The following is a 15,587-nucleotide window of genomic DNA, read 5'->3' as shown; positions in this document are numbered from 1 at the left end:
ATTTCACAATGTAGGTCTATCAAATCATCAGGCAGTACATTTTAAATATATACAACTTTGTCAATTATATTTCAAAAAGCTGTAAAAAGTATTACGAAAAAAATTAAGAAATCTAAAGATAAATCCAGAATTTTTGGCATTTCTCTTAACTGGGAAAATGAAACCGCATAAATGTCAATAAATAGAAATAATGTAATGCTGTAAGTCTCTGGATTTTTACTCCACATATCCAGTCCTCTCCCGGCTTTCTGTACAGGCAGCCTCCTTTACCCAAGATCTTCTCATTACCTCACTCTAACTCTCTCCAAGAGATGTCAGTTACACACCTGGGTCTCTTCAGTAATTATTACCAGCATGCCCAACAAGTTACCAATCTTTTGTCTACATCAGTTTTTTTGTTTGGGTTTGGTTTTGTCCTTGAATGTCACAAAGGCATCTTGAACTCAATATCCAACTAAACTCATGATCAGACTCCTCCTACTTAGCCCCCCCCCAACATATATATACACACTCTGTCTTTTAGGGTGTTCTACCACCTAACTTAAAGACAAAAATTTAGATGTCATCCTTGCTAGTTCCTTCCCTCTCACATCATATACACAAATCATAATCAAGTTGTCATTTTACTTCTTAAATATCTCTGAAAATTATCCACTATAACTGATATCACAAAAATACAAAAGATCGTAAGAGACTACTATGAATAATTATACACCAGCAAACTGGACAATTTGTCCACTCTTTTCCTACTCTGATACGAGCACTCTAACCCAGGCTATCATCTTAACTATAGTGGTAGTCTCCAATTCATCTCCCTAGATCCATTTGCCTAGCTCCTAAATTCCCAATCTGTATATATCTCAACAAAGAACATCTTTTCAAAATGCAAATGTGATCATATTGCAACCTTCTGCTAAACTATTCAAAGGCTTCCCCTCTCAAAAGTTAAAAAAAAAAAAAGTTTTTTAAAGAGAAGGAACCTCCACTTCTTTTTTTTTTTTTTTTTTTTAAAGATTTTATTTATTTATGTGACAGAGAAAGATAGCCAGCGAGAGAGGGAACACAAGCAGGGGGAGTGGGAGAGGAAGAAGCAGGCTCCTAGCAGAGGAGCCTGATGCGGGGCTTGATACCAGAACGCCGGGATCACACCCTGAGCTGAAGGCAGACGCTTAACGACTGCGCCACCCAGGCACCCCAGAACCTCCACTTCTTAACATAAAGTCACACACACTCTAGCTCTCATATAACACTACAGTATCATTTCATACCTTACTATCTCCCTACTTTCCATACACAGTACCGCCCTTACTGTGAGGGGTACACTCCAAGATCCCCCAGTGAATATCTGAAACTGCACAGAGTACGGAACCCTACATATACTACATTTTTTTATATACATACCTATGATGATAAAGTTTAACTTATAAATCAGGAAGTTAGAGATGAACAACAATAATAAAATTATAACAATATACTATAATAAAAGTAATGTGAAGTGGCCTCTCAAAATATCTTATTGTATGGTACTCGTCCTTCTGATGATGATGTGAGATAACAACGTGCCTATGCAAGGAGATGAACTGAGGTGATGTAGGCACTGTGAAGCAGCATTAGCCTACTGTTGACCTTCTGACAGGAGGATCATCTGCAGTTGACCATAGTTAACTGAAACCACAGAAAGCAAAATCACAGATGAAGGGGGGGAGGGATCACCATACCCATTTTTCAGTTCTCCAGACTCACTCTGTTCCTTCCTAGGATCTTCAGGCTGCTAATTCCCTCTCCCTGGATCATTAATATCTCCCCCTTCTTAGCCTAAAAACCTATCCTTCAAACTTCAGCACGTTTCTAGGGATGCTGTTCTAAAATCGTTCAGTGTACTTTTCTTCCTAGCACTTGCCACATATCTAATTTCACATTAGTTCACTTAATATTTACCTCACTAGATAAATACTCCCATTAGGATATCACTGTGTCTCCAACATCTGGTATAGCACCTAACACATAGCAGCCCTCAAATATGTTAAATGAATAACTGATTTCATAAATATGTTTTTCAGTGGGGGTAAGATACAATCAAGCTATCTTGATAGGTACCTAAAGCCAATGTTAAATGGTACACCCAAATTAAAGACAAAGACAGATTTAACTATACTTCCTGAGATCCAAGCCTGAAGGTATAATTAAAAAGTTGAACAAACAAGAAAACTCATTAAGATTCTGCTGAAAACCTAGTCAATGTACCTAAAAGCTAAACATAAATGTAAGTAGAATGTGTTTGGTCCCATTTTTATCCCCAGGATCAAGTTACTCCTGGTATGCAAGAGTCCCAGAACTCCCTTATGGATTCTTACATACACATTCTCTTTTTCAGTTAACTTCCTCCTTCTTGAATTGTCATGTTTTTCTATCCATTTTCTGGTTCAGTTTCCAACCCATCACTATGAATGTTCTTCTGAATGCCCTTACGGCTTTCATCTCTTACCTCCTAAAAGTGAAACAAAAGGACTATAAAAGGCAGTACACTCATTTCACAGGGCACTTTCAGTGTTACTGATTTTTTCAGACCCCTAATATAGTACCCCATTCTCATCCTTCCCCTCACACAACACACCACTCAACTAATCTAAGCCCTGTGTAATAGCTAAATTAACTATGACTATGGGGATAAATAAATAAATAAAAAGTGGACACTCTATCCAAGAGTTCTTGTTGCTTAGTAATATTACCAACACAGGATTACCAAACTTAATTCTTGCCAACAATGGTAACTATGTTTGACATTTCCATGATAACTCCTGGAGTTGAATACTTTTCATATATTTACTGGCCATTAAAATTTCCTCTTGGGTAAAGTGTGTGTTGAAATACTTTGCACATTTATTTTTTCTAGGTGATATGAATGAGCTTTTTATAAGCTGTAATCTTCTTTCATTCCATGGCTTCTCTTTTCACTTGCAATGGTTTTTAAAAGAATAGAAATTCCTGACATAGGGGGCGCCTGGGTGGCACAGCAGTTGGGCGTCTGCCTTCGGCTCAGGGCGTGATCCCGGCGATCTGGGATCGAGCCCCACATCAGGCTCTTCTGCTATGGGCCTGCTTCTTCCTCTCACACTCCCCCTGCTTGTGTTCCCTCTCTCGCTGGCTGTCTCTATCTCTGTCAAATAAATAAAATCTTTAAAAAAAAAAAAAAAAGAAATTCCTGACATAAACCTAATTTACCAACTTTCTGCGATAGGGTTAGTGCTTTTCTTCTGGTTAAAAATAAGGTCCTTCCCTACCCTCAAGTCATAAGGATATTGTTTTTTCTTTTTCATGACAACTTACAGTTTCAACTTACTTATTTAGGTCTTTAATACACCTGGAATGGGTTATTTTACATGGTGTGAAACAGGGATTCAATTTTATTTTTATTTTCTCCTTTATATATTTATTAAAACAACGATCTTTTCTCCATTGCTCTACAGTTCCACCTCCATCATATATTAAGGGTTTGTTAATGTGCAGATCTGTTTCTGGATTCTATTTTGTTCAAGTGGTCTTTATGTCTATCCTTGCATCAATAATATGTAATCTTCATTACTGGAGTTTTACATTATATCTTGATATCTGATAAAACTTTTTTTTAACTGTGCTTTTTATTTTGTCCTTTGCATTTCTATATAAATTTTAAAATAAGCCTGTCAATTCCACCAAAAAAAAAAAAAAAGGTGAGGTTTTGATTGAAAGTCCATTAACTCCACACATCAGTTTGGGGAAAATTAACATCTTTACAATACTGACTCGTCAAATCAATAAATATAGTTTATCTCCTTCATTTAAATCTTCTTTAATGTCTCTCCAGAAAATATATAACTTAACTTTAGAGGTCTTGCACATCTTTGCTTAGATTTATTCCTATCTTTAATGATATCTTCATTTAATTTTTAAAAATTGTTTGACATTGACAGGAAATCTCTTGATATTTTTACACTGATTCTGTAACTACAAACCTTGCAAATCCTTATTAATTCTAATAGCTTATCACTAAATTCCTTCAGACTTTAAATTTGAAAATCAATAAGCTTCCCTGTGACTGTTAAAAACAAATAGCTGCATCAATATTTATTTATTCGACAGAGATAGAGACAGCCAGCGAAAGAGGGAACACAGCAGGGCGAGTGGGAGAGGAAGAAGCAGGCTCATAGCGGAGGAGCCTGATGTGGGGCTCGATCCCATAACGCCAGGATCACGCTCTGAGCCGAAGGCAGACGCTTAACCGCTGTGCCACCCAGGCGCCCCGCAAACTTCAAGTTTTGAAAGCCCTGTTATAAGAGGTTTGTTTCCATTTTGTTCTATCCAATTTATCAGCCCTTACAACTGACAATCTTTTCAATTAGCAGAAAAATAGATATTAATTTCATTCAAAGTAAACGAAGTTATTTGATACAGTTAAAATATACAGTATGAAATTCCAAAATGGAGTAAGATACTGTATTTCAAACTTTAAGGGCATGGAAACTTTATTCAAATAAAATCTTCATGAAAAATAAAAGACAAATAAAAGTATACTTTTCAATAGAAATTTAAGTTAAAATTTATATTTACTTATAAACTCAATCAGTAAGAACAATTAGATGTTTTCAGTGAACACAGAATCTTAAACTTGAGGCTACATATCATAGTTGCAATGATGTTAACCATGTCATCTAATTTATTTCAGTATTTTGGTTCACAAAACTGATACCTGTATATCAGTCAATATTTTTACACGCAGGAATCATTTTTTAAAAAGTTTTCCTTGATGTTAAAGATATTGTCCAATTAAATGACGCAGAAGTTTGTTTGGAGCCCAACAGAAAATTCTGATTCAAGACTGAATAACTACATAATTGTTTGTATTTCTCATTATGTATGTGTGTGTATATACACATACATATAAATTACAGAACTGAACCAGAAATATGCAAATCTAAATTTATAAAGTATCATGACACTGTATCGCCGATTCAGTTGTTAGTATAGTTTGATTATTTTCTTTTACGTGAATTCTCCGGATACCTCTTTGGAGTATTAAAAACCCAATCCAACCTGAACATTTTTCCAAAGAAGACATACAAATGACAGCGGGTATATGAAAAGATGTTCAACATCACTCATTATCAGGGAAATGCAAATCAAAACCACAATGAAGTATCACCTCACACCTGTTGGAATGACTCTTCTTAAAAAGACAAGAAATAACAAGTATTGATGAGGATGTGGAGAAAAGGGCACCCTTGTGTACACTGTTACGGGGATGGTGCAGCCACTATGGAAAACAGCATGGAGGTTACTCAAAAAACTAAAAATAGAACTACCGTATGATCCAGCAATTCCACTTTTGGGTATTTATCTGCAGGAAACAAAATCACCACCTCAAAAAGATACCTGCACCCCCGTGTTCAGCTAAGACATGGAGACAGTTTGTCTATCAACTAATGAATAAAGAAAATACAGTGTGTACACACATGCACACAAGTATTATTCAGCCATTAAAAGGAAGGAAATACTGCCATTTGTGACAACAAGGATCCTCCCTGAAGGTATTATGCTAAGTAAAGTAAGACAGAGAAAGACAAATACTGTCTTTGGGTGAAGATGGTCAAAGGTACAAACTTCCATTTATATGATAAGTAAGTCCTGGGATGTAATGTACAGCCTAATAAATTATAGTTAACAATACTGTACTGTATATTTGGAAGTTGCTAGGAGAGTAGATCTTAAAAGTTCTCATCACACACACACACACACAAATCTGTAAGTGTGGTGATGGATATTAACTAAATTTACTGTGGTAATCATTTTGCAGCATATACATATGTCAAATAATTATGTTGTACACCTAAAACTAATTGACTGTTATATGTTAAATAATCTCAATTCTTTTAAAAAAAGAACCCAGGGTGAAAAAGTTAATAACTTAGGAGAAAAAACAAACATCCCAATCCAAACAAATATAAAAAGCATTTGGATTGACAACACAACTACACTTGATTCTATTATAGTTAATAACTGAAAAATAAATATATCTATCAACTTTTAGTTTCACCTTCTTATTGTGCAATTTTAGCATGTTCACTCTCAGGTCTTTGTTCCATCTACATAGAAACCCACCGCAGCCACACATTTTATTCTTCTTCATGCAATCCTCTCAAACCTGAAATTCACTCTTGAAGAATCTTCTTTAACATTCCATCCTCTCCTCCCCAGTCCACTTTCACTTGTGCCTTGAAATCATCATGCTGGAACCTCTACTCAGTTCATCTCATAATGAAATACCTTTTCTTAGTGATTTTTGTATCCTTGGAGGTATCTCATAGTTCTGGCACATCACTCATGAGGCTCAACCAATGTTTAGTTAATTCTTCTTTTTTGGCACACCAGTAATTAGAACACTGACTTAAATTTTTGTCTTTATTCCCTTCTTCATTAAACTCAAGCAATTGTGTGCACAAAAGCAGTCTTCAATTTTAGCATGTTCAATTTACATATTAAAAAATTTTTAAGTAGCTGGAGTAGAGTGTTATAGACAAAACAAGAGGACCATAAAGTGGTAACTCTTGAAGCTAGTTATATATACCTGGAGGTTCATTATAGTACTAGATCTACTTTTGTGTATGTTTGAAATTGTCCATGATACTGTGTGTGTGTGTGTACATATACTTTACATATACACACATATGTATACAGGTAATTGTAATAAATTTATATACAAATATATTTACATAATTATACATACAAGGAACATAGTACATATATATGTATTAAAAAAACGAACAGGTATATGGTTTCCAGAAGCAAGTTCTTTATTTCTATTTTCTTACTTTTCATTGTTTCCTATAGATACAAGGAAAGACAATTATAAAATATAATGTCTCTGAATAGTCACACAATACATATATATGTGAAACTTTATTATAGAAAATACCACACACACACACTCTATCTAAATTATAGTTTTCCCCAAGTAAAACTAGGTAAACAGACTGAAAAATGATGTATTAAAGGTCAGAAATCACCAAAATAAAATGGAAATAAAAGAAACACAAGTGGTAAAATAACATCTATCTTAAAATAGTCTGAGAACACTATCAGATTTTACATATATCCCTTCTTTTATTAACAGTCAAGTAACTTTCAGTATTTTAACTTCAATAAAATAATTTGTTCTGAAACAAGTATGACAAAAGATGGTTAACTATTAAGTACAGATGGTAGCTACATGAGGTTCATTATGGTTCTATCTACTTTTGGTTTATGTAACATTTTCATAAGTTTTTTAAAAATAATGAATGCCTCTCCCAAATTCTCTCAACCCAATCTCTAGAGCCATTCTGCAATTCCAATAATGTGTAGAAACATGACTATAAGACAGACAAAATAATTTTCATATGGACATTTTTACTTTCTGAAATGAGTGTGTCAATAATTCCCCTACTTCCCAGTAACACGCAAACTGACAAAGATGTAAGAAGAAAGTGGGGATGAAAGACTGCAATGTGATTTTTTAAATCTGATAAAGAAAGAGCAATAGCCATGTTACAATTAAGAAGTCTTAAGAGATCCACTTTTACCCAGAACCTAAGGTATGTTAATTTTGTTTTCTTCTGCAATGTATATTTATTTAGGTAAGACCTAAGCGTCCATTGACTATTCAAAAGACATTGCATTTTATAACTGCCCCTCCCTGTATCTATAGGAAACAATGAAAAGAAAATGGGAATAAAGAACTTACTTCTGGAAGCCAGGCACCTGTTTTGTTTTTTGAGTCCTTGCAAATACCATAGTTTATTATTTCTTCATCACAACAAACCCTTCAGAAGTTAAGAAAAGTTTATGTACTTGACTTAGGGAGAAGAGACTGACCACCTCCTAAACTAACAACAGGAGATTAAATGATGAAATCTTATTCATGAAAAAAAGGTTTTATTTCTTGGGTTCTAGTAGAAATTTAGTACAATGCTGTGATCAAAACACTACAGCTTAAACAGAATTTTACAAGCTGGTTTAAGGTTTATCCAGCATATACTGTATTGTTTCCTTATGAAAACAGACACTAACTTCCACCCCATTTGTAAACTAGTACTAACTAACTACCTTTAAAAACAAGAAGAAAAAGTCACTAACAGCTGCCTCTGCATTTTCCATCTTGTTGGAGATGTGACCACTTGTACATTTCATTTTGGATTTATTTCATCTAAATGAAATAGCCAGTGTACACTCAAAACAATAACAAAAACAAAATCTCATGATTATGAAAAATACCACAATATACCCTTAATCCAAAAGGTTAAAAAAAAAATTATGCCTCAGCCCTAAAATTAACCTATAGCTTTTCTGCCTTGAGAAGAAACCTTTGGGGGTGGGGGGGGAAAGAAGAAGAAGGAGAAGGAGGAGAAGACGACGATGATGATGAAGAAGAAAAAGAAACAACAGAAACCTCTGAGGTGGGAATGGGTTTTGTATGTTTAATTAACATTTCCAATTCTCTACAAAAATATGGCAGTGTGTCAGAAAAAATATTAACATAATTGGAAAATGCCTAAGAATAATTAAGAAGAATAACAGTATATTGTTATCCTTAATGCTATGACCACCTTCAAGGCACCTAGTGCTTACCCTGTGATTAGCTTTTGAAAAAATAATATATGGTATGTGTAGAATTTGAACTGGAAAAGCTAAGAAATAAAAGCTTCACTTAACTTATAGGAGGAAGTAAGAGACAAAGTTCTAACCAAAAGAAAGGAGCTAAAAGCAGCACTAAAAGTAAAATACAAGTTTTCCAAGGGTCAGTTCTGTCATTCTTTTCCCTAAACCATGTTACTTCTCTAATAAAACTATCTACCAAATGCATACAAACAATTAAATCTTTAACTAAAGTTTGCTATTGGACATTTCTGGGGAAGGGAGGTGAGGACAGGCGATATTGCTGATTCATAACACCGACATTAAACAGACTGTCTCAAATAAGTGCCTGCCAGAATAATTCCTACCTTTTTCCTATACAGTTACAAGATTGATACAGTTTTAGATAAACACAGTCAAAATGTCAAAAATTTAGAAACCAGGATTTATAGAACAGATTCAAACTAGAAATAACCACTCTAAATACAGAGGCAATGAGAGACAAACATGTTCCACTTCCCAAAAGTGTTCAGTCCACAAATCTAATTTTCTTAAGACAACACAAGTCTAGTTTAACTCAGCCTTTGCAAATAAAATCTAAAACACAGAAGAATCAATCAGAAACAGAAAGGAGGAAAGAAACAAAGGAGAGGGAAGCAGCTTTGATCAATGATGGTGCTAAAGAGCAACAAATGTAAGTAGCAAATGAGAGAAGGAACGGAAGGAGACAGGGCAAAAGAAGAGTGAGGTGGTGGAGTACTGTACCAAGTATTACCACATCTCAACACAGTCCCCTTAAGACAGAAGCCTTGAATCACCCTAGTGTTTTAATTTGCCTTGAGATAAGAAACCAGATTAACTAAAGTTTCTATCAAAAATAAGGATACACGGACTCCAAGTGAGGGCTCAGGGTTGTCCTCTATGGATAGATAACATATCTCAATTTGACACCATGTCCTTCAAAACCTCTCCAAAACTCTTGCCTGTCAAAACATTAGAATAGTATATGCCTCTAAGGGTGGCTACTCTATACTGGGCATTTGTATGGTTTTCATTTTTGAAAGATAATTTTTTTTTTAATTCTTGAGCAACAAATATGCACCAGGTTTCTGCTAAGCACTAGGAACAGAGCACTTTTTGAAAAGGACAGGCAAAGTCACAGTTCTCCTGGAGCTTAAGTGCAATAAACACAAACCAGGTAATTACAGATTGAAACAAGAGCTTTGGAAGAAATTAAAGGGATGAAATAAAAGAGTGAAATAGGAAAAAGGGAAAGAGGGAGGAAGGGGTGAAGACTTCTTTAAGCAAGGTGTTAAGTGGAGTCCTATAATATTCATGAGACCTTGAAGGATGGGAGTAACCAGCCATTCCAAAAGGGGAAAACAGCTGTCCCTAGATAGAGAAACTACCAAGGGCAAAGACCTTAACGTGGGTGTGTTTAGCATGCTTAAAAAGGAAGAGAAAGAGGTTTAAGAAGGGGAATGGTAAAGAAACAAGTTCTGAGCCCTATTTATTTACAATTATTTTTAAAAATTGTAACAATTATCAGGTACTATATAAGAATAGCTTTCATTTAATCCTCACAAATACAAAACCTCTGAGGTAGGATACGATTCTATGCCCAGTCTATAGATGATGAGACTAAGGCATAAAGATGTCAAATCCAAAGTCATACAGCAATTAAGTGGTCAAACTGTGATCTGAACTAGGGAGTGAGGAACCCTATAAATGGATTTCAAAGTTCCCTATGCCACAGGGATTCCAAAGTGCCCCTCTAGAACTACATTTCTAACATGAGTGAGGTATAAACTTTGAAAGGAATGGGATACACGCTTTAAAAAAGGGTACCATCCTATTTAATATACTTTTACCTGTTTATATATTACATTCTTGTGTAAATTTTCTCATCTGAAGAAAGGGTTCACAAAAGCTAAAACAAGAGTCTGAAAAACAGTGGTATGTTTAAAACTATATAAGCAAAAAAATCATTAGCACAGTTCTTAAGATGTGTTCAGATGAAACTTTGAATCCTGAAGTTTATGCCTTTTTTTTTTAAAGCCCTTTCTTAACACACTTTGGAAGCAAAAGGACAGAGAAGACCAATATATCAATATCACTGATTATATCCTTTCAGATTTCAACTCTTTGGTACATATTACCTTTTAAACAACCACAGCCAGAATACCCATTACCTTGAATGTTACAATCATTCTGCCAGAGAAAGAACTTTGGAAGACATGACACAACAAATTCTCAGCTGGGAAGACATTTATACTCTCAATTCATTGACCACTTCTAGTCACATGGCCCCCACCCTTGTGCTCAGAAGAGAGGGAAAGTAGATATTAGTAAACAGCACTAATGGCTAGCATATATGTCATGCTGTTTTGTAGATGAAGCAAAATTCATTAATATATATGATATGATCCTATTTATGCTGATAACTTAAAAGTTATGTGTGCATATGTATGTACATAAACATTTCAAATATTGGGTATCCTTCAAAAAAATCCTAGGAGGCTACATAGTGAGTTGTCAACAGATCATGCCTCATTCTTTGACTTTTTTTGAAACAATGAGCAATTGTTAAAAAAAATTAAAAAGGAAAAAAAAAACGACAAAAGCCTAGATAAAGAAAAGAAAATCACAGCCAGGAAACATTATTAAGTACTGCTTGGCCAATAATAACGATCATCACCATCTTATTACCATCACACACAATCTATAAAATGCTTTTATCAAATCCTTCAACAAATATTACTCACAAAGGAAATACAAAGCAAGTGGTCCCCATCTCTGCCTCAAATTTCTCCCCTTCTTGGCACCTTGCTTATGCTTCACATATTAAATCAATTCAACCACTGTGTGTCTCCAGATAACCATACTCTTCTCAGTATGCTATAATTTTTTAAAAGATTTTATTATTTATTTGAGAGAGAAAAGGAATGCAAACAAGAAGGGGGAAGAGTGGGGCGGGGGAAGGAGGGATAAAGAATCTCAAGCAGAGTCCAGGCTCAGCATGGAGCCCAACTTGGGGCTCGATCCCAAGACCCAAGATCATGACCTGAGCCAGAACCAAGACTCGGATGTTTAACCCACTGAGCCACCCATGCTCCCCAGTACACAATAATTTCTAATCTTTACTCCCTCAAAGTCTATTTCTCATCTTAAAAAGTTATACGTAAGCACGGGTACACATAATTTTCCAAAAGACTTGCAATCCCTCCTTCGTCTTCCACTAACACCACAGGCTTGTTTTTCCCAATTCCTCCTCCCTTATAGACAAGCTTGCACATAAATGTTAAACAACTACTCTGGGACAAAGTCTAACGATAACAGGAAAACAATGTCTGCTATCATTTGCATATTCAATGTATCAAAAAGAAATAAAAAAGGGTGGGAAAGTACTTTTTCTCACAGTTTTCTTCTTCATGGTTTTAAAACTCTTTACACGGTATAAAACAGAGAATTAGGAATTCCTATTTGACCTAAACAGGTTATTTCACTTTTATAATATACATGGATCAAAAACTTATTGGGTAGAAAGCAAAGTCTCAGTTCTCATGAGAAGAAAGAATGCCAAGACAGAGAGACATATGCTAAATTAATTCTATTGTTTCTATTGCCCATTACTGCACCATCTCCCAAGAGATTTTACAACTTTCATTATTATCACCATAATCATCTATCAATATTTTGACCTGAACAAACCACTTAGGAGATTTAAAGTTTAACAATTTGTTTTGAATTTTTTCCTCTTTCCCGTTATCGAGTATTTTCTAATTCCATAGGAATTTCAAGGATGGTTGTTTCTCATCCTTTATTGAATTTAAAAATCCCACTTTACTCTTTATACCATTTTTCATTAAATCTTTAAACAATCTTGCTACTAACAAGTCAGAAAATTATTCATATACCCATTTCAGAAATGAAGTCTATAAACAGCTTATTCTGTCTGTAAGTCATTCTCCCTCTTTCTGAAGGAAAAAATTTGTAGAAGTGGCTAATTTGCAAGCCCCCTTTGGCTTTCCTTCTTAGTGCAATATATTACTTGAATAATCTATCTAAAAGTAAGTCTCCACTGTACGTGAAGCAATGGAAGTTAACCTCTCCAGTCCATATGTCCAATACTTAACTATTTCAATTCGGCTCTTTTCTTCCTAGCATTAGTTTAGGTCTTCCATAAGAGAAAAAGACTTTTTTTCTTCAACTATTGTAGCAAAAACTGCAGTATGAAAACACAAGAAGAAAAAGCACTGTCTTTTAAACAAGGTACTATTTTTATGGAAAAGACCTATTTTTCTAATTTTAAAATTCTATACTGCTTCCTAAAGAATGCTATTTAATGATGATCAACTTTATTAAAATAAGAAAATCTGTGCTAACTATATAAAAGGTTGGCTCTGTCCTAAAGACCAATACCAAAATTTCAAATGAGATACAATTCACCAAAGCATCGCAAGATGTGTACTGTAATTTCTATTCCTGAAGCTGACCTCTGTTCATTTTTCTCTTCTCATTTAATATTTACTTTTCTGCTCTACTTCATGCTTTAGAATTAGTAAGATAGTCTTTATAATATTTTTTATTTGCTCTCATAAATATCTTAGGATATATATTTGTAGTACCTTAAAAATAAATTTGCTATGTTTGATCTCTATAGATTATGATCCAGCAAATAAACTTCTAAGAACTGAAATTGTCAGAATCATTAAGAGTTGTCTCAGTAACATGTATTTTACTTGTTCTCTTTAGAGAAAGCACAGTATTTCCACACCAACACTGTGAATTGTGCCTTCATTTGGAACCCTAGATTTTCACACCTCAGGGCAACGTGCAGGACAGGTGAGTGAAGTGCTTTCCTCATAAATGGGTGATGGATGATTGTGCTATAAGATATGGGGGGAAAATGATGCCTAAACTTCAGTTTTAAGTACATAAAGAAGCTGAGAATCTGAAAACTAATTCTCTTACAAGTGTCACATGCCCTTAAATCCCTTGGATGAAAAAAACTGAGTGCTAGAGACAGAGATTTTCTTAGTCAGGATGCTCCAAATTGCTCCAAATGCTTGACATCAAAGCTTGGTCTTCATTGTTCTCTTTTCACCATTACCTCTCCTTGTTCCCTCTTCCATTTCCTGAACTTTGACTACAATGTATGTTAAGTACACAATTCCTTTTTTTAAATTCTAAGTCTATATATTGAATAGCCTACTTGAGTATCTACTTAGATGTCTCCACAGATATGATACTCAACATAGCTAAAATTAAACTTATCATTTATTCTGCCCTCTGCTATTAAAGGAGCTCCTGGGGTGCCTGGGTGGCTCAGTCAGTTAAATATCCAACTTTTGATTCTGGCTCAGGTCATGATCTCAAGGTAGTGAGATTGAGTCCTATAGGGCTCTGAGCTGGGTGTGGAGCCTGTTTAAGATTCTCTCTCTTCTCTCTCTCTCTCTCTCTCTCTCCCCCTCCTCCCCCACTCTAAAATAATTTTTAAAATGTTGCTATCTTAGTTAAAATGTCACCATTATCACTCCTATCTATCTGGGAATCATAAAATCCTCACTCCCTATACCCAGCTCTTAAATTCCCCTAATTAAAGCTCTCTTCATATTTTATCTAGACTACTTCACTTGCCTTCTTACAGACTTCCTAGCTTCTGGTATCTCCTTCCGACCTCACATTCCACCCCCCACACAACAGAAAAATTTCTAAAACGATTATACAGATCCTCCAACTATTTCCCAAATCTAAAGTCCTAATGTTTTTAAGACTCCGTTCCCTAGCCTTACCCTGAAATGGCTCCTTCCTACTTCTTTCTCAGATATACCTCAACTTCAGGTTTTTTGCGGAACAAATATTCATTATTTTCATACCTGCATACCTATGCACAAGCTGTTCATGCTACCTGAAGAGCAAATCTTCCTTTAGTATCCTCCCACACCTATCTTTCAAGACCTAACTCAAGACACCTCTTTCTAAGCCTTAACTATCCTTTTCAGATAAGAGCTGGCACTTCCCCCTTTATACTCAATCTTGCACTTTTCATTTTACCTTTTTCAATGCAACATACTAATAAACAGCGTTAATTTACTATTAGTAGGTTCCAACCTAAGTAAATAATAATAAACAGTGAACATTTAATGAGTGATTATGAATTGTACACTGTTCTAAGTACCTTCATTTGTATTAACCTTCATGACAACTTACTGATATAGGTATTATTGCCATTCCCAATTCACAGATGAGAAGATAAATGAAGAGGTTAAGTAACTTGCTCCAGATCATTCAACTAAAGAACAGCAAAGCCCAGAGTCTATTTCACTTGATTTGATCTCCAGGCAAAGATAAATGAATTGATCTTCCTACCCCTAGCACCAAGCACAGTGACTGGCACGTAGTAAGTTCAATAAATGTTTGTTAAAGTGCCTCTGAATATTTTATATATGATCCAATTTTGAAACATTTTCCACAAATGTCCTGAGTTAAGTGAGTTAGTGCTAGTATGAGGTTATGAGATGTATAAAATGTTTTAACTCCCATTCTAAGGCAAACTATTCTTTCTATAAAAATATACTATTCAGGTAGAAGGTAATAAAAATAGTGTAACTGATTTAATTAAATTTTCATGTGTGAACACTCCATATACCTGAGTCAGTGCATTTGGGTCCCTTTTTATGTTCTGGCCTCTAAAGCCTTTCATCACTCATAAAACTATTCGGTATTGTATGCAGAAATGAAAAACATTTGCTGCAACCAAAAGAATTTGTTCCACTTACTCTTTTTAAAAAAAAAAATTTTTTTTTTGATTAAGAGTTTTAACTTCCATAATTACCAATATCAGCACTTGATCTGGCCCTATCCTAACACTATCCATACCATGTTTCTCACTGTATCCTAGCCATGGGAGCCTTATTTTGTCCCTTCGACATGCCAAG

General features: G+C 34.8%; 1 protein-coding gene and 1 long non-coding RNA gene across 3 annotated transcripts in view; one reads left to right on the top strand and one right to left on the bottom strand.

Annotated features, from left to right (window-relative positions):
* Positions 1-15,215, top strand: part of LOC103680125 — a 73,167-nt gene extending 57,952 nt beyond the window's left edge. The window contains exons 1-3 of one of the 2 annotated variants that reach the window (XR_573052.2): positions 4,180-4,316; positions 13,402-13,491; positions 14,894-15,215. This is a non-coding gene — a long non-coding RNA (uncharacterized LOC103680125). Of the gene's footprint in view, positions 1-4,179; positions 4,317-13,401; positions 13,492-14,893 lie in introns of those variants that run through there. The other variant, XR_573056.2, reaches the window with a different exon arrangement.
* The window catches only part of STT3B (STT3 oligosaccharyltransferase complex catalytic subunit B), a 102,982-nt gene that overhangs the window by 64,237 nt on the left and 23,158 nt on the right, over positions 1-15,587 (bottom strand). The window lies entirely within an intron of this gene.

This window comes from Ursus maritimus, unplaced genomic scaffold (genome assembly GCF_017311325.1).
Source record: "Ursus maritimus isolate PB19 unplaced genomic scaffold, ASM1731132v1 scaffold_20, whole genome shotgun sequence".
NCBI lineage: Eukaryota > Metazoa > Chordata > Mammalia > Carnivora > Ursidae > Ursus > Ursus maritimus.
Note: the sequence above shows the minus strand (reverse complement) of the source record. Positions and strands in the feature narration are given on the sequence as shown.